At 38.0% G+C, this 22,949-nt stretch overlaps 1 protein-coding gene across 13 annotated transcripts in view; it reads right to left on the bottom strand.

Annotated features, from left to right (window-relative positions):
* SYT1 (synaptotagmin 1) overlaps window positions 1–22,949 on the bottom strand; it is a 375,109-nt gene that overhangs the window by 215,824 nt on the left and 136,336 nt on the right. For all 13 annotated transcript variants that reach the window (XM_078376951.1, XM_073000338.2, XM_078376953.1 and 10 more), the window contains one exon: window positions 7,804–7,861. The gene's annotated coding sequence lies outside the window, so the exon portion shown is untranslated. The remainder of the gene's footprint in view (window positions 1–7,803; window positions 7,862–22,949) is intronic.

Raw genomic sequence — 22,949 nt, 5'->3', positions numbered from 1 at the left:
TTGCTATTGCTTCTTTCACTTGAGCATTTAAGCTTTAGTTTGTAATGGCTGTTTGACAACTGAAGACATAATGTTCCAGAAGAAAAGAAAGAAACACAATACACAGGGCTTTATGGCACTCTCATTAGAGTGTCTAATCAGCTGTACACAGAAACTCTTCAAACAGATCTGAGGTAATGTGTGCTATAGCCAGATAATTTAGACAAAGTTCAATTCTCTAATATTTGCAATTAGATTGCCAGCATTAAGATGGGAAAACCCAAATGTGTGTTACTGCATTTAAATAATCCTGCATTTGGCCAATAATAGGCTGCTTTCCATACCAAACAGTGTGGAGCAAAGTGTCAAGGAGCACATATAAAACACCTGATGGAACTGGAGGGAATGTGTTTGAGAAGCAGGGCTGGCCTTACCAGAAAGCAGATGCTAGAAGTGGCTTCAGACTATTCCTCATGAGACCACTAGCCATCCCCCACCGCTCAAGAAGTGTCATCATGTCCTACTGTAAGGATTCTTCCTTTGTGGATGAACACTTGGATGGCAGGCCTCCAGAAAGAATGTAGCCCATCCAGAAAAGAAGGAAGACTTTGAGGAAGGCCAGTCCCCAAGCCCTAGAAAATGAAGGAATCTCAGAATGCATGACAGCCGGACACAGTTGAGATGGAGTGCCAAAGCTCCAGCAGAAGACACATCAGCTGATCTGAGTAACTGTGGCTGTAGAAGAGAGCTGTACATGCCACAATTGGATAAATTACTATTTAAACCTCAGCCCAAAGCTCAGAACAAGTCTCCTACATTGCTCATATTGCTCCCTGCTCTTAGCATTCCTTGCATTCTTACTTCATCCCCTGATGATCCAACATGGACTGCCCACTGTTTGTCTCTTGCTGCCCTTTATTAAGTCTGATGATCCTGCGTGACTTTGAACTATGGCATAACTTGGGTTTGAGTATGGATTGTCTCATCACTTGCTCCCTGAACTATCTGATAGTGTCTCCCTTGGGAACTTGCCCAGAGTTTTTCCATTTGGAAAAGGATCTGGAATAACGGGAAGAAGGCTTCCTGCAATGCAAATGGCAAGGAAGGAAACTTTCAGGTAATATGCTTCTAAATATCAGTTGATGGAACTATTGCACCCACATCCTAGGTGTGGGTTTTCCATGGGCAACTGGCTGGCCAGTAAGCAAACAAAATATTGAACTAGACAACCCTTTCCTCTGCTCTAGTATGGCTCTTCTTAACACTGTTAAGCATAAATAAGTTTCACACTTGGCTGTATTCTTAATCAGTCTGAGTGTTTAGTAGAATTGTTTTTGTTTTGTGCCCTCAAATCAATTTACAGCAATCCTAATAGCGTTTTCAGCATAAGGTGAGCTATTTAAGGAGTCATTTTGCCGTTGCCATCCCCCAGTGAGTTTCCATGGCTAAGCAGGGATTCAAACCTGAGTCCGAATCCACCCCTCTACTCACTACACCACATAAAACATTCTGGTAAAATTAGGAAAATTCATATCTTCTACTGTCATGCAGATTCAAGGATGGGAAACTCTGTACTACTGTTAGATACTAGTTGTGTTGTTCTACTTTCACAGCTGAATTATGTATATATACTTTATTCAGCATGCTGGGCGTTCATTTTTGGATCAGCGCTATAGCCTTCACATATGAGCTTCTAACACAACAAAATTCTACCAACCATGCAACAAAGGGTTATTCAACTCCTGGGACATTGGAAGTATGCTGGGTCTTTTGATAACTATGGAAAAGTCTAAGAAGAATGTGAAGATAAATTAAATAATAGTGAGTAATCAATCAAGGTGCTAAAATGATAGATGGCAACTGATGTCCAGGGAAGCCTGCAGACAGAACCATTTTGCAAAATTAGGTTGAATAACTAGTACATGTCAAAGAATGTAGAATGTAAATTCATGTCTTACATTTCCTGTCTGAAAATACATTGCTGCTAACTCTGCAATATCATATACATGGAAAAGCACACCTAAGGCATTGCGGCACATAAAAACTGCTATGAAATGCTTCTTAGAAGAACATCTAGTATGTATTTACATTAAAAATGATGTGATAAAGGAAATTTTTTTATAGCTTTCCAGCCATCCATAAATTAACAAGCAGCCTCCACTAGATCATGGTGATCAGTGCTTTTTCCACAGGAGAGATATCAAAATTCATTTCCTTCAAGAAGTACATACCTAATAAAGTGGCAATCTTTAAAAACAAAACAAACAAACCTTTTTGTGTGTCTACTGTTCATATTTCTTCCTGCACATTCTTTTCTTTCAAATAATTAATAAACTAGCAGGAAGTTCAGTTATGAAATGAATGCTCCCAATGGTTTGTTTCCTGATTTACAATTGATGTTAGGATCCAATCACTTGAGTCAAAAAAAAAAAAAAAGATTTGCACAATTTCCTTAAAATAAATATTGGTCAGACAAAATTTTATTAGGTTGGGATCTATATGTCTATTTCTAACTCCTCCATAATTTCCCATTATGTATCTCTTTCTCTTTTTTTTTTAAACCAAGAAAACTTCTAGTAAGATGGAGGAGACAGAATAGATGTACCATCTGTAAGCACCCTTGAAAACCTTTCTAAGTTTTTGGTGAGATTTCTGGTTTCATACCTTAACCCAGTGGTCCCCAACCTTGGGCCTCCAAATGTTCTTGGACTTTAACTCTCAGAAATCCTGGTCAGCAAAGGTGGTGGTGAAGGCTTCTGGGAGTTGTAGTCCAAGAACATCTGGAGGCCCAAGGTTGGGGACCACTGCCTTAACCCAATTACCCTATTTTAATACAATATAAAAATCTTGAAGCCCCAACACTGCAGCTTTTAAAGAAGAAACTGAGTTTCCAAAATCAAAATATACTGACGGGTGCTAATTAGGACATTTACATTTTAGAACACAATTCACTTGAATGTCTAATATTAACATTAAAATGTAACTTGCTGAGGAAAAATGTGAATTAATGACCTAACAATTCTATGATTTCACAAGGTAAGAAAAGAAAAAGAAAAGAATGGAATTCAATTTCTGTAGAACTAATGGAGTGAAACTGCCCATATTACTATTATTTTCCACTGGATGAGATGAGACATTTCATTGTAGCAGTCCATTCTCCTAGCAGCATCCTCATGAGCTGGTTGTTGATCTGAACAATAACCTGATTTGTTAAATTACATGAAGTTATCTTAATAATACATGAAAAGGGAGAAAACTGTCATTAACCAGACAGCCATTATAAACCATCATAACTGTCAATTGCATGATAATCCAAAATAACTATTGTGGCAGATGAAATTTTGACAGCAGTTAAGTGTACAAGGATGATGATGAACAGAGAGCTCTTTTAAAAGACAAATTGTAATAGTCTCTCCTCCTCCACAGCAGCAGGTTTCTCGTCTTTGGAAAATATCAAAGCCAAAAACCTCTGAATTTTAAATGATGAAGATAATATGCAGTCCAACTTGTTTCTGTTCATGTTTTAGAAGATAAATCCGTGCCTTCTCCTTTCACCTACTCACTTTGTTATCATGTCCATTGGATTTAAAAACATCAAAATGGCAACATTAAATAAATTCACTTGCTCTTCCATGTTTCTATTACCATGCTAGTTATAGTGTTCTGGGAAGAAACTTTTCCATGCTCTAATTTCACAGTATCAAATGTGGGAACCTTAGGTGAATGTGACGGAATTTATCCAAAGAAAATGTAAAGTGAACTGAAGCCTTGCGCCTACCTAGCAAAGGTCCAGTGTGTGTCTGCCTCACAAAATTAATATGGCTGTAGTCATTTTCATCTTTCCCACTTGGAGACAGATGGAATTTCTAAGCTGTGGATTTCTAATTCAGTTAATTTTTTAAAAAAACTCATTCAAATGGACATAAAAAGTCAGTGGAAAACAAACAAGAGATATTCTTCCAGAGCAAAACTATATCTGTATTTCATTCATTCATTCATTCATTCAACTCATCTAATATGGCATCATATATCCAGATATCTCAGGGTGAAGTATAGGAATAAAAGCAATATATAACAATTTATTAATTTCAAATAATTTGAAATATTGAAAACGTTAAAACACACACACACACACACAAACACACACACACACAAACACACACACACACACACACACACACACACACACACACACACACACACACACTATCGAGAGAAACCATGTTTTAACTTGGTGCAAAATAAAGTTAATGTACCAGTTGAGCCACTAAGGGAAGAGCATTCCCCAACTGAGGTGCTACAGATAATGAGGCCCTCCATCATGTATCCACATAATTGTTCTCCATGGCAGGACAAGGATGAACCACCTAACCAGCAGATCTTTATGTCTGGGCAGATGTATATAGGAAGAGGTTTAAAAGCCATTCACAGCTTCATAAGTAATCATCAATAGCTTGAACTCAGATGAGAAATGTATTGGCAGTGTCGTTCTTTCAGAACTGATTTTATATGGACTCTAAAAGGTGTTCCTGCTGGCAGAGGACCTAGAGACCAAATTGCTAACATGCGCTGGATTATGGCGAAAGCCAAAGAGTTCCAGAAAAACATCTACTTCTGCTTCATTGACTATGCAACAGCCTTTGACTGTGTGGACCACAACAAACTACGGCAAGTTCTTAAAGAAATGAGAGTGCCTGACCACCTTATCTATCTCCTGAGAAATCTATATGTGGGACAGGAAGCAACAGTTACAATCGGATATGGAACAACTGATTGATTCAAAATTGGGAAAGGAGTCTGACAAGGCTGTATATTGTCTCCCTGCTTATTAAACGTATATGCAGAATATATCATGTGTAAGGTTGGACTGGATGAATCCCAAGCCAGAAATAAGATTGACGGAAGAAAAATCAATAACCTCCGATATGCAAATGATACCATTATGATGGCAGAAAGTGAGGAGGAATTAAAGAACCTCGTAATGAGGGTGAAAGAGCAGAGTGCAAAAAATGATCTAGGCTCAACATCAAAAAAAGAATGAAAAGAAAAGAAAAGAAAAGAAAAGAAAAGAAAAGAAAAGAAAAGAAAAGAAAAGAAAAGAGAAAACAAACCCAAGATCATGGCCACTGACCTCATCACCTCCAGGCAAACAGAAGGGGAAGATATGGAGGCAGTGACAGATTTTAGCTTCTTGGGCTCCTTGATCACTGCAAAAGGGGGCAGCAGCCATGAAATTAAAAGACGCCTGCTTCTTGGGAGGAAAGTGTTGTCAAAACTAGACAGCATCTTAAAAAGCAGAAACATCACTTTACCAACAAACGTCTGCATAGTCAAAGCTATGGTTTTTCCCATAGCGATGTATGGAAGTGAGAGCTGGACCATAAATAAGGCTGACCGCCAAAGAATTGATGCTTTTGAATTGTGGTGCTGGAGGAGACTCTTGAGAGTTCCCTGGACTGCAAGGAGAACAAACCTATGAATTCTGAAAGAAATCAACCCTGAGTGCTCACTGGAAGGACAGATTCTGAAGCTGAGGCTCCAGTACTTTGGCCATCTCATGAGAAGAGAAGACTCCTTGAAAAAGACTCTGAGGTTGGGAAAATGTGAAGGCAAGAGGAGAAGGGGATGAGAGAGGACGAGATGGCTGGACAGTGTCATCAAAGCTACCAACATGAATTTGACCAAATTCCGGGAGGCAGTGGAAGAGAGGAGAGCTTGGCATGCTCTGGTCCATGGGGTCATGAAGAATGGGACATGACTTAACAACTAAACAACAACAAAAAGGTGTTCCTGCTGGCAGCTACTTCATATTGCACCCACCACAACATCCTGGTTGTCTCCAACAGCAATCCTAAGAAAAGTGCATTACGGTAGTTTAACACAGTGCATGAAGCTCTGTAGCCAGGTTTTCCTTGGCCAGTAATGGTCATAGCTGGCAAGACCACTGAAGATTTCATCATTAAATCTTCCAGACACTAGTACTCCCCCCCTTCCCACAGCATATTTCAGAGTGCAATGTTGCACTACAAGGCAAGGAAGAGATACTGAATGAAAACAATACACACTCTTTGAAAGAGAGACTGCTGCTCTTTGAACTGTACCACCAGTGCTGATGCTGATGGTCCCTTGTTATCATCTAGACTAGAAGGGACTAGTACTAAATGGAAAAAAAAATCCCTGATACCTCTATCATTTCTTCATTTCCAGACCATGCTTCAGGTTAATAATTGACTTCTATCAAGTACTTTGTATTGAGGTATTCAAAGAAAGAATTGGAAAGAGGAGCTTTTAGCATATTTCCTATTCATCCTTAGAGAACATTATGAAGCAAAGCAGTAATTCCAAATTATAAAATGTTCTGCTGAAAGAACTAGATCAGACAATTATTATTCATCTATTCCATGTTATGAATTTTAGAAAAGGTCTGCTATTTTGGGTACCTGAATTCAGGAGAGTCCAGCATTTGTACTAATTGAGAAAATGTGGTTGTTCCAGTTCATTTGTAGGACACAATAAACCAAATGGTCCTGGTCTCCAAAGCAAACTGCTGCAAGTAGAGTATTGTTAAAGTTTGTAATATTAGTTATTGTTTAAAAATGAGAAAAGAGTAATTCGGCCTTCATTTCATTTCCAAGAATTGAGTCCAAATGGTGTGCTAAATAAATTATGTATTACATGTGTTAAACGGCTACTGCACAGTTCCATTTCTGTAATTATATATTCATGGTTAGAACATTTGTATTCTATAATCATAATGCCATGACTGATAAATTAACTGATGGGTGCTATGAATAGGTTTCATCATTATATTCTGCCTGAAGGAGGAAGGGTGATTGTATTCATTGGAGCACCAACAAAGGTTGATTAATTTCTTCTTCATGTACGTAAATACATTCAGATTCCATTGAATGGCTTTGATATGAGTTCAATGTATTCATGCCAGCTGACTGAGGAAGCTAAATCAGGGGGATTTTTGATTATATGGGCAGAAGAGAGAGAGAGAAAAAATTCAAGCACAGCTAGACAACCATCTGTCCATTTTAATGATCATGCACATGCAAGTGAACGGGGGAGGTTTGTGGAAAATTATGCATATCTCTGCCTAAGATCTTAATCTAAATCCATGTTCTTGAGACAACATATAAACTAGCCATTTGCAAGGCAAATTCTGTACCCACACCAAAATGTCCCTTCATATAATTGTTTACAAGCTTATACAAAACTTTGAAGCTGGGGCACCCATATATTCCTATGATTTGAGGCCTAGAATGTTCTCTGTCCTGTTTCAGCACAGCTGCTGTTCTGAGGGAAGCACAGTCCTTCTGACTGGGAGGAGTCTTGGACACCAATGGCAAACACAAACCAACAGTCAAAGCAATTGCAATAGTTGGACATTTTTGTCCTTGCCAGGTACACACAATGTCTTCAAAACATTAAAGATACATAAAGGCAATATTTTTCAGACAAAATGCATAGAGAGACATGTATTGCTATTCTTTTTATTTTGTGGCTTCCCACCACAGGTAGTGAACCAAAATATCTTTGTCAAGAAAACACTAATACCAATATTTCCCCTATGTAGTGCTATACAGATATACTGTATGGATTAACTTGGCCTTTTATCTAAGAGGATTACAGAATAAATGAATAAAAAATTCCACTCTAGTGAAATGAAATTGAATTTGAGGACAGAGTAGAAACTGCTCACCAGACTAATTTCAAAGAAAGGATAGACTGGTTTTTCTTTTCTTTTTTATAGGTGGTTCAGGGAGAAACAAAGGTCAAACAATACTGAATCTTAAACGGAACTGAGAAGCAACTTACCGTTCTGAGTGTGGATAAAATTATCTCTTTTTTTTCTTGCTATCTAAGGTCCACGTTTCTGTAAAGAGAAAATCAAATTGGTTACATTTAAAAAAAAAGAACAGGCTATTCTGTAAAAATACACCATTATTGACTGAGCCAAGTCATGCGGTGACCTTGTGTCAGAAGGATGGGTGGCACATGACCACAGCAAGAGATGCCTCCCTCTGAAATGTTGGAATAAGACACCCCCTTTTTAGACCACAAGCCACCATGGGTCAAAACTCATAAGGAGATTCTATGAGAAGCAACAAGAGTTGAAAGTAGCAGAAATATAGACCTGATGTGGTTCACACACTACTCTGCTGATGAGGCAAGACAGGTGTGGGGGAATGAGCTCTGACCATTAAATAGTAGCAGCTATGTCAGACAAATGGCTGCCAAGCCTGGAAACTTTCTATGTGTCACTGTCAATAAGATTATGTGCAATTGTGTTTCTTTGGGCTAACAGCACCACCTGCTATGCTATAAGAATTGCTAAATATTTTCAAAATCAAAGGATGTAAAAAGGAGAGGTAAATTTACCATGCCAGTGTTGACTGTGAAAATAGGACTAGAGCAGGAAATAGGCAGTAAGTATTGTAGCATCTTATAAAGTGACACATTTGTTATGATGTGAACTTTTGTAATACCGTCCACTTTTGTAAGATGAATCAGTAGGGGTGACAAGGACTTATATCAGACTTTGCATGAGAGATCTACACATTAACCAGCTTGTGTACATTTTAATCTATGACTGACATAATTCCTGAAAGATAATAAGCCATAAATGATTCTATAGAGCATTTTTCACTGGAGGTGACTGTTAGACCTTCAAAGGAGATAAACCATTCCCATTTTATTTGTTAATTTCTTTTGTCAAAGATGAATACATGATTACAAATGTATTACCATAATAAATAATATAGATGTTTGTCCATAGTAGTAAAACATATTAATTCATTTTATAAGCCATCTAATCATTGATTTCTATTTATTCTATTCACTTTTTCTAATTTTAGTTCATTATAGTGTGTTTCCATTCTCTAGAGGTCCCAGAAAAATTTTACATTCAGTCTTGTATACTGTTTTCACTTGTAATTTAAGATCTATACAGCACTTTTAACCTTGATATCTGAGGGAATATCTGGGGGAACGCACTTTGTTCATCATATTGATTTTTGTTTTCTTTTTTATTTCACACAAAAATCAGTGGCTGAAATCCTGTGCTCACTCTATAAATTATACTTTAGATGAATGAATAAACACAAGGGCATTTTCATTCTTTCTTATTTTCTCTTGTACACAATTAAAAACATACACCCAGAGGCAACAAACAAGCATTCACATACACAATGAAAGAAACGAAGTAGGTGGGTTAGACTGGCTAGAGATAACTTGAGGCTATGGCCTGCTGTGTCCCATTTGTATTAATGGACCAGCTTTATAACATTTAGGATTTTGCAGAACGTATCTCAACATATTTGGCATTTTCCCATCATGCTACAAATTAGGAATAGTCTAAACCTATCCACCTCTGTCAGTTGAAAACCAATGAAAATTTGTAAAATCCAAACCCTAACCCATAAATTCAGATCCATGAGAAGCAAGAGCCCCAGATCCCATTTCTGTACTCAGATTAAAAAGTCAATCCTGTCATCATTCCACATTTTTATCTCACTTTGCAACTGCTTCTGTATCTGCCACCACCATCTCCTCAGACTGATTTCAGAACCACTTGGCTTGGTAGCCAAATTATGGCTCATAGGAGTACCGAACCACAGGTGACTCATGAAACATGATGCTCAGTTTGGTTACAATAAATTAATTATAACCTATAAAGTAGCAGAACCAACATACTGCAGCTGGAAGCATTTAGAATTTTTTTTAAAAAATCACTGTTTGTATATTACAGAGTAAAGTCTTGTTCTCCCGTATTGTGTGTTTGTGCCAGCAATTGTAATCAAATAAACACTAATGATTTGGATTAAAATAATAATTAACTTTTACTAATCAATAAACATACGCACAGACACAGACACAGACAATATTACATAAGTACAGTTTTTAGTTATTTGGTATAAGACATTCACTGGTGTATATTTATCACTTCATTAGATTGGCTTATTCATAATAACGCTTATTTAGCCCTAGTATACAGTATTCAGTTACATCTATAGTTCAGTTTGAGTGTCTGAGGTATATGTTGTAAGAGACCCTATCAGCCCTATCAGCTCCTATCACACAATATAATTCTGGATCCCTGTTTCAATCATCTGGGTCTATCTTATCATCTGAACAGACTCCTGGCTGACACTGCCTTTTAGAGCAGCCTGGCTAACCAGAGGTACAATCTGAGTGGTTAAACATATTCTGTACAAATATCACATTCTGTTCATAGCTAGTGCATCGTAAGTATTCATATACACATAAAGAGAGATTCTGTGTTGCACAAACATCAACACATAATAGGGGAAGCTTCCCTGAAAAATCTTAGGATTTTATTTTTATTTATTTATTTATTGTATTTATACCCCGCCTATCTAGTCATTTCGACAATGCCTACACTCCCGAACCATAGTAGGGTGCTTAAGAAACATCTTCCAGGTATTTATACCAGCAACAGATTAATCTGTCATTGGCAGGTTCTCCACCTTTCATTATTTAAAATCTTAAATAATTTCTGAAGGAATTTATACATTTTGTGAGACTTATTGAAAATAAGTCAAATTAATTTCTCAGGTTTTTTTAATGAGTGAAGCATTCAAAACCCTCTGCCTAGATGAGCAGATGTGCAAGTTTTTTTTTACCACACTAACACTTCTAATGTATCAAGTTACTTCTGTCAAATTTAGAAAGAAATTTGTAAATTTTGAAAAATGCTTACTAAAAATGAAATACATTGAATTCTGACCCACCCCTAATGAAACTGAGCATTATGGGCTACAGCAGTGATCAAGGACAGTCATTACAATATATTACATGAACTTAAATCTTGCTTAGAATTGTGACCTAAGATATATAAGTAGTAGTACAACATATAGACTGTTTTTAAAACCTTTTTGTTGTACTGCTATATTAATGTAAATATTATATACACAAAGAGCAGTATTTGGATAAACACAAAAAGCAGTATTTATCACAGGGTATAGTTTGATAGCCATAGCTGTTAAGTAGATATTTCATTTAATTCAAAACAGCCCAAGGTTGCAATCATATGACTTTACTGGGCCAAATGGGGCTTTATTTATTCAGCAAGAGGAAACTTCCTGAAGAAACAGCTTAAATCAAGATATATTCCTCCACCCACCATCCTCTCTGCTTGTCTTTTTCATATCAATGCAGTTTAATTTCACTACTAAATTACATGCATTAGTTAGCAACTCATACTAACAACTTAGGAGAAAACATCTTTGTGGTCCTGCTATTTTAACTTTCTTTATATTCAAATACTTTCAACAGGTATAACGTTCTTTGTAAGAATGAATCACAATCCATACCAGAGCCTCAAATATAGGATTTAAAGCGCACACTGTGAATTCTGACACAATCACCACTTAAAACACTATCCGTTCAGCCCCAGATGGATTGCTATGGCAACAGAATCCCAAATACCAGTTTGTAAGTAACAAATATGTAAATTATTGATGGACTCAGAGTTGTCTCTCTTGGACACTCTCTTACCGAGAAGCTAAACCTTATGCTTACTAGTACAGAGAGAAGGTTGATAACACAATTTCTTCAGCACAGCAAGCACTTAATCCCGGGGGATTTCATTAAATCTTATGGCTTAAATTTTTATTCTTGGAGCTGCAGTCAGCAAGCAGAGATTACAGTAGAAATGCCACCATTCAGGTCATTGGTCTTTCAGCTCAGGAATTTGCTGTCACTGGACAGAAAATACATTTAAAAAGCACTTGCGGGAGGGGGGCTTAAATGACCCTTACTTTGAACTCTGATGACAGCATTAACCACAACAGGAAGCAAAATAATAGCAATACCCAGTAGTTTATAAACAAGGAAGGGAAAGAGAGAGATTGGGGGAGAGAGGGAATAGAGAACAGTGAGTAAATCAAGGCTACTTCTATACATGGGTCATAGTAAAACCCAATCACTGCTCTTGGGCCAGATACAGATATTACCGGCAGTCTTGGTGCCCAGGACTTAATTGTCCTATTAGTTACTTTGGGTCACATAAGACCAGCATATGCAAAGAGAGGATGGAGGTATGAGGAGGAATGACATTCAGTCTGGTCTGACATTCAACGGCCACACTGGGCCCACATTTTTTATGTTTCCTCCTAATCAAAGAGGACCAGCTGGGGATATACACATTCATGGTGGGCAGGTTCATGCACTCCAGTAACAAATACCAATGTATCCTGCGTCAACGCTCAAGACACACACACACACCCCAAATCTAGCTGTGCTATTAGAAATTACAAGTGGAATGAAAATGACTTTCCAGTCTATAGGAAGTTTTGTCATTCTGCTATATGATCATCCCATGATATGTTGTCCTTGTTTTTGGTGCCATCAAGTCACCTCTGACACATGGCACACTATGAATGAGTGACCATCAACAGCCTTGTTCAGATCTTGCAAACTCAAGGCTCCGTGATGGTGTCAATCCATGGTCTTCCTCTTTTCCTTCTGCCTTCAACGTTCCCTGCATTATCATCTTTTCCAGCGAATCTTGCCTTTCCACAATGTGCCCAAAGTAGGACAGTCTCAGTATCAACATTTTTGCCTCCAGAAATAGTACTATAATGTGGACAATCTTGGCCTTGTTGTCTCGTGACACATCCTTACACTTAATTATCTTTCCTAATTTCTTCATCACTGCCCTTCCATGTCTTAGTCTTCTTCTGATTTCTTGGCTGCAGTCTCCATTCAGATTGATGATTCAAGGTATACAAATTCTTTCACTATTTCAATCTCTTCATAGTCAACACTGAAGTTGTGTAGTTCTTTTGTAGTTATGATTCTGATCTTCTTAATGTTCAACTGCAGTCCTCTTTGTCACTTTCTTCTGACAGTCATTTCAAGTCACTGCTGCTTTCTGCCAGTAAGATGGTGTCACCTGCATATTATGAATTACTGGTTTTTCTGCCACTGATTTTCACTTCTCTTCCATCTGAATCTAATCTAGCTTTCTGTATGATATGTTCTGCATGTAGAGAACATCTCCTTTTTAAAAAAGACTGAAAAATGGTATAGAACAAGACAATTTGTGGTGTTTAATATTTTCTAGAAATGATGAGATAGGAATGATCTGCCATCAGTTCTGTGCCCAAGGAGACCTGTTCCACCTCCTGCAGTGAGGCCAGAATCATATCATACTCTATGCATGAGTAGTCGTTTCATCTTTATTTATTTTGCAGGGAAATACAACATGTAAACCATGGGAGTACTCCTACATCCTGAAAGTGCCACCCATACTGCACTTATGCTTTTAGTACCAATTGAGGTTTTTTAAAAGGGACGTGGTGGCGCTGCAGGTTAAACTGCTGAAGCCTCTGTGCTGCAAAGTCAGAAGACCTGCAGTCGTAAGATCAAATCCACGTGATGGAGTGAGCCCGTTGCTTGTCCTAGTTCCCGCCAACCTAGCAGTTCAAAAGCATGCAAAATGCAAAAATGTGAGTAGATAAACAGGCACCACCTCAGTAGGAAGGTAAACGGCATTCCGTGTCTAGTCACGCTGGCCACGTGACCATGGAGGATTGTTTGCGGAGAAAACGCTAGCTCTATGAGTTGGAAACGGAGATGAGCACTGCCGCCTAGAGTCGGACATGACTGGACAAATTGTCAAGGGGAACCTTTACCTTTTTAAAAGGCCTACAGATTTTTGCTACCTGGGGGTAAAGGCAGTATAGATACCCTCCATGAACTAGATATGGCACATCCTTTTCTAGAGTATCTCTTACACATGAAGATTCAGCCACTGCTTAAATATCTTCAGCAAAACGTCGCCCACCAACTCCCAAGGCAGTCTGTTTCACTGTCAAATATATTCTACCAAAAGGTAACTAAAATCTTCTTCCCTGCCATTTCTGCTCATTGGTTCTAACTCACTGGATCAGCAGATAACAAGTGTGCTCTATCTTCTGTAATGCTACCCTTCAAGTATGTGAATATTGCTATCATGTCTCCCCTTAAGCCTTTTTTTCTCCAGGCTACACATGCCCAGTCTTTTCAACCATTTCTCACAGGTGCTTTCAAATGAACATTTAATTCCCCATCAAAGTTAGAATGAGACAAAAAGGACAGCTTTGGACATTTTAAATGAGCAAGTGAACATTATTACCAATTCTGGCCACAGATTACATTGTTTTAACATTATTCAACAAGATAGCAGCAGCATCAGCAAACAACAACAGTTATGTTGTATCATTTTACATATTCCAGAGATTAAAAATCATGGTCATCTTATTTTGCAAGCAGCACACAAAAAACATTGTCAAGGACAAGAATTCTGGGAGGCTTCTAACTCCCCTTGGCTCAGGTTGATGGATTTACAGACCTTTACAATTTCTGTTTCATTCTCAGTTTGATCCCATGTCAAAAGAGCACACCATTTGACAACATACTACTCTGATAACTGAACCATGACAACGTGTGGCTCAGTATCATAACTCCTTGATCAATAAACAATCACAGGAATCAGTGGGCATCACAAGACTCTCTTTTCAATAGAGAAAACTGTTAATTACTTCACTGTGACACTTTTGTTCACGAAATTATTCCGTCTTACAGCACTTCAGCTGAAACCAAAGATGCTGCATAGACAAGAGGCATGCGAAAGTGTCCTGTGACTCAGGAAGTGAGTATGGAGTCCACCTGTTGTGAGCTCTTAGGAGAGTCAGACACCATCGGAAATGAATTCTTAGTGGGGAATTCTAACCTTCAGCAGGGCAATCTAATCCTTAAAGGCTAAGTCCCAAACCACTGTCCATGTTGTACTCTGCACACTGTGCTAGAAACGCATAGGCAAAAAGAAGCAGGGCAGAGTGTAGGTGTAGTTAGGCCATTAGTTTGTGGTCTCTGTGTGTGTGTGTGTGTGTGTGTGTGTTTGTGTGTGTGTGTGTGCAACACCCAAATATCAGCATATGTTTTATAAATACAAATTAATCCAAAATTTTGTTGACAGTACTTCAAACCTCTGCTGCTAATCTTTTAAATCATTTCATTATGGATAGTCATTATGCATTTTTGTCTCTTTACTTTTCCTAAATACAATGCAGTGCTAGCTTATGATGAAAATAAAAGATATTTTGAAAAGTATTTGATTTTTGAAAAGACACACTTTAGTTTTTAATTCTAAAAAGACTCAAGAAAAAGACCAACTCTGCCCCCCCCCAAAAAACAAAACAAACAAACAAACACAACCCACATCCTCCAAATCAAATCTTTCTCAGTAGATCCAGGGGAGGGGGATAAAAAGGTGCATAAGAATACAGTTAATCTGGCACCAGTGCTGGACACACAAGTCTTACATCAAAGTAAACTAAATATGATTGGGATTGTATGGATCACATATTCATGTCCTTATTGTGCTTCTTCAGATGTTGTACTCCAACTCAAGCCAGTCATGTTTGGGAATGATGATGTAGTCAACCATACCTAGAGAACTGTTGTTCCCTTTGTTATGATCATAGAGCTTGACAAATTCAGTATGTGTTTTCTAGTTGTTTTTATCATAGAAAAACATTGCAAAATACTACAGAATTGAGGGGAAATATTAGATTTTCTAATGCAGCTTAGCTTTTTTTCTTTCTTTCAGGGAAAAAAAAGCTGATCTCCAAAACATTCAAAATAACAATTCAATCCTTTACACTTTACCCAGATATAAGCCAACTGAATCTAATGGAACTCAGTTTCAGGTAAGCAGGTATAGGATTACAGTTTAGATGTCTTAATCGTTTTCAACAACAAAGCATTAATGTAGGCCAACCATTCACCTGTGAAACTCTATAATGAGGAGTACCTCCGCAGATCAAGCAATTCACTCCTATGGTTGAGTTGTTTCAATAGCTCTGTTATATTACACCAAGGACAACACTGGCTCTTTTAATCTTGACTAGCCATCAGCCAGCATCATTCAAAGAAAACTATTATGGGTGAAGGGAAAGAAGGTAAGCAGCTTACAGCAAAACACAGCCATTAAAACTTGTTTTCAGGAATCTGTGGGGTTGTGAAATAAAAAAAACATCTTTCTATCAGAACACACCCACCTCCTGAAGTTAAATTAGCATATAGCGTTGTAGAACAACAACTGGTTCTAGATACCTAGGCCATGTTGCATTCTGCAGAAACTATCTCCATTGGGGACATAAACTATAAGAAGAGAGAAAAGCAGGACAGAAGAGAGTTATTTTCCATCAAGAGGTCAAATCTGGTGGTATGAGGAATCTGGTAGTATATCATTATAGACAAGCTAATCTTGGGTCACTGATCTCACAGTAATTTACTAATGTCAGCAAGTGTTTGAAAAAAAGAACTAGTTTACAGAAACAGACAATTCATGCTCCACCTATTTCAACTATTAGCCTTCTGGCAGCCATGATGCAGATGCTTGTTAAACATAAATTATAAGTGATATTCTCTTAGTTTGTAGATTATTAGTCCAATGGGAAAAACACCACTAAATTGACAATGCACAGCTCCCACATTCATGTATATTATTGCCATGAAACAGTCATATTTTTATATGCTGGTACACTGTTTATCTTTGGAGAGGAAATTATCAGTATCATAAACTGAGGAACAGACATTGGTGTTATTACAGCAGATCCATTGATATTAATGTAATGTTGATCACAGCCAACATAAGTCTCATTTAGATATTAATATACCTCCTCTAAAGGTAGATTTAGCCCAGAATGACTAGCTTTGATTCTTATAAAGGCCATTACTCTGTAAATAAAACAGATTTACACACTAATAGCTGCACACAAAAATTTTGGATAAGAAGTCCTTTACATGTCTGCTGAGACATTCACTGAATTCCATGGGGCGTGTTCCCAGATAAATGAATACAACATTGTAGTCTTTTATTTAGAGTTCCACAAGGCTCAGTCAGGTCATTTACTACTGTGACATTCTGTGATGTTTCCTGAGTTATTTGCAAGCATTTCTATCCATTTTTTCTGCTTCAGAAATGCCCACCAAATAGCTCTCCTTTGCAATATCTGTTTGGCTGCAGAAGCAGTAGAGAGGTAATATTTGCTTATTTTGTTCTCACAGGTTATTTATTTATTTATTTATTTATTTATTTATTTATTTATTTATTTATTTATTTATTTATTTATACCCCGCCCGTCTGGTCTTTACGACCACTCTAGGTGGCTAAAACTAAGAAATTCATTTCTCTCCCTGTGGAGAAAAATAACTTTTTTTGTGTATTTTTCATATCAGGATTTTTTATGTACAGAAAAATTATAAGAAATTGTTTTTGTAACCCCCCTCCCAAAAAAACCACACACCAAGAAACAACCCTTGTATTTTCCACTTTTGTGTTTCCTTTTTAAAGGCAAGAGACAATTTCCTGTGCAGGTTTTTTTCCGTAAAAGCAAGGCATTTTAATCTTAATTTAGTATTGTTTTGTTTTAGCCATTACAACTACACTTGTGTAGAAGTTAAACCTTTTGCAGAGACTGGTGATTTTTTCAATAAATATCTCAATGCATTGAGATATTCTCTTTCACTGAGGAAAATAACATTTGCAATTGTTTATTACATCCTTAAACTGCAATACACAGCTTTTCGTAACTTAAGAGTAAAAATTAAATAAAAAATGTTTCCATATCTATTTCACTCCCACAGAGCTATAGTACTTAGAAAACACAAGTTGGTAGCAGTCAAGTTATGTCAATGAAAAATACTATGAGCCAAACTAAATAAAATAAAGGAGACACAGCTGGACTTCCAGTTTCTGGCGCAGTATCCTATCCTAAAATATACTACATCAGAAACTATATGTTTTTCACAGCATATCAACTATAGTAGCAATCCAACCTTACAGTCACATCATTCTGGCATTATAGCAGCTGCACCATTAAAGAAAAAGGTTATATCACAGAGATAAAGTGGTTTAATATTCAGGAGATCGAAGAAAGTAGTTACAAATGCTCCTATTATGTGTACTTAGACTAGAATGAAGTCAGGAATATGCAAATAAATTCTTGGTAGGTGAAATTCAAAGACTCTGAAGTCATCCTGTACTACAAAGGACACTGTCAGGTTTTGCAAAGTCAAATATCAGGCAAACTTAAGCAAAGTACCAGAATAATTCCCTCTGTAACATAGCAGACTAACACATTGAAATACAAAATAGTATATTACGTGTTACAATGCAACTTACTTCTCTTTTGGTGACTAGGTGCCCAATACAGTGGTGCCTTGACTTACAAATGTAATCCGTCCCAGAAGATGCTCTTAAGGTGAAACGTTCGTAAGTCGAATCAGCATTTCCCATAGGAATGCATTGAAAACCGATTAATCAGTTCTGGCTGTTTTTTGTTTGTATGTAGAGGTGCCATTTTACAAACAGCGGCTCTACATACAAACATGTTAATCCGTCCTCTACCACTAGGGGGAGATTTTTTTAACCTAAGATGACTTAGGTTTTTAAAAGGGCAGGAAAGGAGGGAGGGAACAGTGGGAAAAGAGGAAAGAAAGAAGGTCATCACTGGGGCACACAGACCCTCGGACAAAGGTTTGTATTTTTAAGCACAAAGAGAGAAGACAGAGAGAGAAGGCAACTGGGTGGGGGAAGAGAGTTTGGAGTCTAAAACAAATTTTAAACCCACACATGCTAAACCCACACATTTTACACCAACACATTTTAAACCAAACCAAGCGCCTTTTAAACAAAACACATTTTAAACCAAACCAAGCACCTGGGGAGCAGAGAGAGAGAGAGAGAGAATGGGGGGGGGAGAAGAGAGAGATTTGGGTCTAAACTCCATTTTAGAGCCCAACAGCCAGCACAAAACCTTGCAGAAAGGATCTGCAAGACCCATCAGAGCACAGAAACATAACCCCCACCTAGCCACCTAGCCCAACCCCAAGCTGCAAAACCCCTGTGCAGTAAATACAGTGTACTCACCCAGAACAGGCAGTCTCTCTGTTTTTAAAAGAGAAAATCAAAAATCAAAAATTTAAAAAAAGCCAAAAAACAAAACAAAACACCCCAGTCCATACAGTACAGTACCAGGCAGTACCAGGCAGTCTGAAGTCTCTCTCAGTATCCACACTCTCTAACTGCTGGAGCTAGTGAAGTAGCAGACAAGCAGCCTCTTTGCTGGCCAATGGTTAACTGAAAGTTCAAATTTCCCACTTTCCCCCCTCCCCCCATTTTTTTCGTTCGCAAGTCTAAGCAAAATTTTGCGAACAGAGCTGTTTGTAAGTCGAAATGTTAATAGGTAGGTACGTTCGTAAGCTGAGGCACCACTGTCTTGGAATGTTAATACACAGAGTGAGTGTAGAAATCCATGAGAGAGAGGCAGAAACAGACAAACAGACGTAATGTCTGCTGTAAATTCAGAATACATTCATACACATACAGTGGTGCCTCGCACAGCGAGGTTAATCCATCCCGGATTAACCCTCGCTGTGTGAAACATCGCTGAGCGGGACAGGAAAGCCCATTGGAACGCATTAAACATCGTTTAATGCGTTCCAAATCGGCTGAAAACTCACCGTTCAGCGATGCTTCTGGGGTCCGGCAGCCATTTTCGCGCCCTCCCCTCGCTGAACGAGGGCACGAAAATGGCTGCGATCAGCTGTTCCGCGGCTTCAAAATGGCCACGGGAACAGCCGAAAGGGCCGGGTGCAGCGTTTTCGCGCCCTTGGTAAGCAAGGGGAGAGCGCGAAAACGCTGCGCACAGCCATTTCGGCTGTTCCGGCAGCGTTTTCGCGCCCTCCCCTTGCTTACCAAGGGCGCGAAAACACTGCACCCGGCCCTTTCGGCTGTTCCGGCGGCCATTTTGAAGCCGCGGAACAGCTGATCGGCGGGTCGCAAAGTGAAGGTCGGTAAGCGAGCCGCTTACCGACCTTCGCTCTGCGATTTTTGCCCATTGGGGCCATCGCTGTGCGATCACAGTAGTGATCGCAAAAGCGTCCTCGTAGAGCGAATTCATCACTCTACGAGGCGCTCATTGTGCGAGGCACCACTGTAATTTAAGAACTTGTTTGATGATCTAGTTATAATTTTTTTGCTCCTAATTTTTTTTCTTCTAAGTTTCTGCAGGTTTCAGTAAAAGTAATTCACACAACTATTTCATAATTGATCATCTACTATGTTTCCCATCCTCATGGTCATTCATCTAGATAGCAAAGAGAGCATCTGAATCAGTTCAGTTTTAGTTTATCTGAATAATTTATAACTTGTCTTTATCAAAGTAGACCCAAAGCAGTTTACAGAAATAACGAAAGATAAACATACCAAGTCACAGAACTAAAAACAAATTATAATCCACAAAACACAATCGGAAAATGCAACAGCAACTTAAAGAAGAATAAGCAGAAGGAGAAAAAGACATGGTTGTATGTTCAGGCCTTCCCTCCTGTCAATACTTAATTTCTTCTTTCTCCTTTCATTTATTTTTTCGTTTTATTATTGAATGTGTCACAGTCTTGTTTGTTAAATTTTTATGGTTTATTGTATATTTTTCTACTGGAAGCCACCCAGAGTGGTCAACCAGACCAGATGGGCGGGATATAAATCAAATAAATCAAATAAATAAATAAATAAATAAATAAATAAATAAATAAATAAATAAATAAATAAATAAATAAATAAAGAAAGAAAGAAAGAAAGAAAGAAAGAAAGAAAGAAAGAAAGAAAGATGGAAGAGAAGGAAGAAACCTTTCTGCAATGACAACTCTAGCATCCACCTACCTAACTGTAGGGAAAGAAAACCCTATAAAACAGCATGAAAACTAGACATCAAACTTGAAGACAATCAGAATCTTCAAAGAGTCTGTATATAAATACAGTTCTTTGCCTGGAGGCTGGACGACGAAGAGTACAGGAGATAAAAACAAATGGGGAAGGCATACCACAAGGCCTGTGGCACTACTGAAAAAGCCCTGTGTCTTCTGGATGTCTTGCCATGCTTAACTGAACAGCAGCAGCAGAAGTGAGGGCTCAGCTGTACTACCAAATGCAAAAGGCAATCCCTATGAATTATTCTGTATGAATAAGAGCTACAGCCCTATTAAACATCTCAGGTTGGGTTAATATCCATTAAAGCACGGGCTAAAGTTCTTATGGTGAAATACTGGCTTAAACTGATTTTTTCATTAGAAGGCTTGGCCCCACTGATCCTACTAGATCCCTTTCAGTCGGAGTGGAAGAAGCATATAACTGAAGAGATATCGAAAATTGGCTTTTCTCCCAGTATACTTATAGCAATGGGTCTCACGGATGCCATCAAAGCAGTGAAGTTAAGGGTATGGGACACTGAACTACAGGACCATGTTGGCCAGCTAGGGAAATATAACTTTCTTAAGAAATCTGCTTTTATCACCTCCTCGTACTTAGCCTTGTGGTGCAGTGGTTAAAATGCTGTACTGCAGCTAAAACTGTGCTCACGACCTGGGTTTCAAATCCCGGGTAGCCAGCTCAAGGTTGACTCAGCCTTCCATCCTTCCGAGGTCGGTAAAATGAGTACCCAGCTTGCTGGGGGGGCAATGTGTATCCTGTATAATGAAATTGTAAACCGCCCGGAGAGTGCTTGTAGCACTATGGGGCGGTATATAAGTCCAAAAATAAATAAAAATAAAATAAAATAAGCTAGTACTATGTCACCTAAAGCCGTAAGGGCTTTTACAGTAGCTAGGTTCAATGTATTTCATTCTAAGCTTCTGGAGGGAAGATTTTGAGGTTTTGCCTGCATCAGATTGTCTCTGCCCTTGTAATAATGATAAAGTTGAATCAATTGGTCATGTTCTCCTTTTCTGTACTTGCTATCGGGATCTCCGCATGGAGCTTTTATCACCTATGATCTGTAAATCTCCTGGGAGATCAGAGGACAATTATGTCCAGTTGCTACTCTCGGACAATACCCTTTATTTATTTATTTATTTATTTAATTTATTATTTATTATTCAATTTATACCTCGCGCCTCTAGACTGAGTCTACTCGGGGCGGCTTACAAAGAATTATATTACGAGACAAGCGGCCAAATTCTGTGCAGCAGCAATGGTTATTCGTAATCAAATGTTTGGGTAGGTGATTTTAGATGGATATGTTTTAATATAACAATGGCTAAGGTTTTACTTATATTAAGGATATATGATGTTATTAACTGGAAAGAAGGGGTTGTTTTATCATGTTTTAATGGAATTTTATTACCCTGACTGACCCTTCGAAATTGTAATTATATGTATCTATTTTATAGTGATTTGGTTTTACTGGTCTTTGACCGTAATAAAGTACTCATTCATTCATATTAAACATCTCACCTTCTGTCTCACAGTTTTGATGTGTTCAAGACATGAGCATGTGTAAGATTTTAGTTTATCTGGGGAATACTATGTATATAACTTTTGCTTAGAAGTTAAGTCGAGTTTAATGGGGCTTACTCCCAGGTAAATGTATATTGCATCGCAGCCTTTGTACCTAGATCCTGGTTTTTCAATTTTTGTTGACTTCATTGTGTAAACTCAACCAGCACATTTGGTCTCATTGGGTACTTAATTATATGCTTCCTTAAGAGAAATTTTAGCTCAAGGAGTTTACTTGAAATACTGTCGAATTATATTAAACATATACAGATATTTCAGAAAATCTAGAAAAAGTGCTCCCTAAATTGGAAAGAGGAGACTTTTCAAGCTATATTAAATATAAAATCCGTATCATTAGCAAGGCATCACCAGAGGGCATCTAACAAGGAGTGTTTCTTAAATGCTAATTAGCAATTAGCAACTTCAGTGCCAGATTCTAAGCAGACATGTTCCATATTAACAAAATTCATAGAAAACCCACTAGAAATATTAATATATGTATGGCAAATATTTTGATTGTACTGGTTCCACTAATGAACCAAATATATTCAAAAGCATTTCTGAACTACTGCAGGGGAATTTGGGTTCACATTATCTAATCTAATCTTTCTGC

The sequence above is a fragment of the Pogona vitticeps genome, chromosome 5 (assembly GCF_051106095.1).
Source record: "Pogona vitticeps strain Pit_001003342236 chromosome 5, PviZW2.1, whole genome shotgun sequence".
Lineage (NCBI taxonomy): Eukaryota > Metazoa > Chordata > Lepidosauria > Squamata > Agamidae > Pogona > Pogona vitticeps.
Note: the sequence above shows the minus strand (reverse complement) of the source record. Positions and strands in the feature narration are given on the sequence as shown.